This window comes from Cervus elaphus, chromosome 1 (assembly GCF_910594005.1).
Source record: "Cervus elaphus chromosome 1, mCerEla1.1, whole genome shotgun sequence".
NCBI classification, from domain to species: domain Eukaryota; kingdom Metazoa; phylum Chordata; class Mammalia; order Artiodactyla; family Cervidae; genus Cervus; species Cervus elaphus.
In genome coordinates this window covers 81,539,181-81,542,635 of record NC_057815.1, presented here as the reverse complement: position 1 = coordinate 81,542,635, position 3,455 = coordinate 81,539,181, and the positions used below count along the sequence as shown (strand labels likewise).

Sequence of the window (3,455 nt, the reverse complement as noted above, 5' to 3'; positions counted from 1 at the left end):
TTAATAATGAAGAACTGGAAAAATATTTGGTAGTAAGTGTATGCCAATGATATATTGCCTAAGCTCTTAGCAGTTAAGGGCCCTTAAAATTTGTCAAAATTTAAGTAGAATTGCTCTTAAAAGGAGAAGAAAACAGCTCAAATAAAACTTAGGTGGATTAACTTAGAGCCTATTATACAGAGTAAAGTAAGTCAGAAAAAGAAAAACAAATATCATGTATTAACACATAAATATGGAATCTAGAAAGCTGGTCCTGATGAACCTACTTGCAGCGCAACAAAGGAGGTGCAGACATAAAGAACAAACTGTGGACACAGTAGGGGAAGGAGAGTGTGCGAGGAATTGAGAGCAGCATGGAAACAAACGCTTCCCTGGTGGCTTGGAAACAAACGCTTCCCTGGTGGCTTGGAAACAAACACATTACCATATGTAAAAGAGACCACCAGTGGGAATTTGCTATATGATGCAGGGAATTCAAATCTGGTGTTCTGTGACAATCTAAAGGGAAGGGACATGGGAGGGAGGTTCAAAAGAGGGGAGACATGTGTATACCAATAGCTGATTCACCTTGATGTATGGCAGAAACCAATACAATATTATAATGTAAAGAAAGTGAAAGTCACTCAGTCATGTCCGACTCTTTGTGACCCCATGGACGATACAATACATGGAATTCTCCAGGCCAGAATACTGGAGTGAGTAGCCTTTCCCTTCTCCAGGGGATCTTCCCAACCCAGGGATTGAACCCAGGTCTCCCACATTGCAGGTGGCTTCTTTACCAGCTGAGCCACAAGGGAAGCCTAAAAATACTGGAGTGGGTAGCCTATCCCTTCTCCAGTGGATCTTCCCAACTCAGGAATTGAATTGGGGCCTCCTGCATTGCAGGCAGATTCTTTACCAACTGAGCTATCAGGGAAGCCCATTGTAAGGTAACTATCCTCCAATTAAAAATAAATAAATTGGCTGCTGTGGACTGTGGGCTGTGCCGGGGGTTGGTGAAGGATCTCAAGATTGCTGGCTGGAAACTTGCTCTAAAAGCCATGGACTGGGTTGATTTGGAGAGATGACTTCTGGAAACCAGAAGGCCTTGGTGAACTCCTTAAAATCCTAGAATGAGACTATCACCCCAGGTTGGCTACTCTGCCTCAGAAGCCACCTGCCACTGACTGGATTTACTACAAGGCCAACATGGCTAAGGCTGACTTGGTGGATGACTTTGAAAAGAAATTTACTGCCCTGAAGTTTCCTATGCCAGAGCATAAATATAGTGCCCAGGTGGATGCTGAAGAAACAGAAGATGTGAAAAGTTGTGCTGAGTTTTTGTCTCTCTGGAAGAGTAGGATTCAGGAATATGAGAAAGAGCTGGAGGTGAAGGACATAATTACATTTGATCCAGATGACCACTGAAGACTTGAATGAAGTCTTCCCAGAACCCAGATTAGACAAGAAGAAGTATCCTTAATGGCCTCACAAGCCAATTGAAAATTTATAAACTTGAGTCAGGGAGAAAACTCTTGCCCTCAAATCATATACTCCAGACATTAAAAATAAATACATAGTGAAAAATATGAAAAAGGTAGAAAGGTAGAAAGTCAGATAGATGGCAAATGGCCCTATCCAAAGTCAGTTGTGATTAAACCTACTTTTTTTTTTAAGATAAAAAAAGAAAAACTTTAAAGGACTTTGTGGAAAAGACTACAGTAGACAAACTTATTGTCTAATCTGCAAAGTGTTCAGGGCCAATCTCATGTTTTTGGAAGCAGCAGTAACAACAAAATGATGAAAGTTGATTAAAAATAGGTATTGCCACTCATTTCTTTGAGAAAATGACTTGTTATTTCATTTATCAAAAATTCATTCATAGGGTCATCTCACTTCCCAAACCCCTTCTCCTGCATTTCTCCTGAGAACATGCTGTGTGTCAACAGACCATCAAGAATCACAGAATTCACCTTTCTCTCCTGTTGGTGCTTTTGTAGTTTTGATATTTCTCCCCATCACTGATTTTGTTCAACATGAGATAAAGTGACACTCCATTGGAGAAAAGCATGCAATTTATTCAGAAAAGTAAATGTGCTTTACCTACTGATCTGAGTTTGGTATAAGATCTTTAACACTTCTTCAACTATAAATTGGAGAGAGTTATATGACCACCTACCTCTTAGGGTAATTTATTTAATACTTTATTTTTTATGAAAATTTATTTGTGCATATACTGGCCAGACAATAGTCTGGCTGACTGAAAGAACTGTTTGATCTAGAGTGGTAAATAGATGGTAGCATTCTACAGTAGACAAAAGAGCTATTTCCTATGTGGATACAATAATGGATCACCAGTCCTAGGCATTAGAATGGGTCTCCTAAAGTCTGGAAAGCTAAGCCGATACTTGAAGACCTAGTGGGATCTAACAAAGCGAAGAAAGTCAGTAAAGTCACTCTGGCAAGATGGGATAATATGTAAAGGCAATGAAATTTAATAGCTTGGTCCATCTACTGAAGTCAAACTAAGAGTGGGATGCAGAGATTTTAGTAGAACCGAGAGTATAAGAATAGGTGAAGACGAAGATGGGGTTAGAAAAGTAAGCCGTAGGCAAACTGTGAAGGGCCTTCTATGTCTGGACTTCTATTTCCAGCAATGAGAGTTGATGACAAAAAGTTCAGTGCAGGTGATTTGTGTTTCAGGAAACCGAGGACTCAGCCCCAATGCTGGAGATGGAGAGAGAGGGGACAGAGGATCAGACTTTCTCTTTCACATTTGTATCCTCATTACCAAATACAGCTCATAAATTATAAGTAGATGTTCAACTCTAGAATTGAGGGCAATAATAAGCTGAGATATCAAGATCAGTGAAGAAGTCTGGAGATGTTAAATGTGATTCTTCATATTTAATGTAAGTGGGACAGATTTGTTTACGGCTCTTCTTGAATTCTCATTTGCCTTCTGTTCATTCCCTTCATCCCCACTGGGTTGGATGGGGCATTGCCTCACTGCTCTCTTCACCTTTCATAAAATTCTGAATTCAGAGCAGGCTTTGAGGAAAATAAAATCTCCCTATTACATTCATAACCTCTTGCTCTACTAGATGCCTTGAGATTGGGAATGTTAACTTCAAAAATCAATTGCACTCTAAGAAATAGAGTCTGTGACTGGAACTAGCTGGGGGCTTAATAAGGCACTGAACAGTCTGCTGCTGTGAATAGGCAGGGATGAGTAAGTTATGGAAGTATTGCATCTGAGCACTAACTACTATTCCCCTGCAAATGTTTATTGATACACATCAAACCATCTCAGCAAACTGAATAGACATCTGAATTCTTCTCAATATTTTGCTTATTTTTTCATGGCTTCAGACTGTGTAAAACAAGGTTCTTTTTTTCTGATTAGTATCATAAGCAAGAGGATTTAAATTGGATGTATCGGCACCTTTACGAAAATGACGCTGCTATGAGGTCAA

The 3,455-nt window shown here is 39.7% G+C and overlaps 1 pseudogene; it reads left to right on the top strand.

The window, feature by feature from the left end:
• The first annotated feature begins 256 nt into the window (after nt 1-256).
• LOC122702611 lies at nt 257-1,492 on the top strand (annotated as a pseudogene).
• Nucleotides 1,493-3,455: the final 1,963 nt, after the last annotated feature.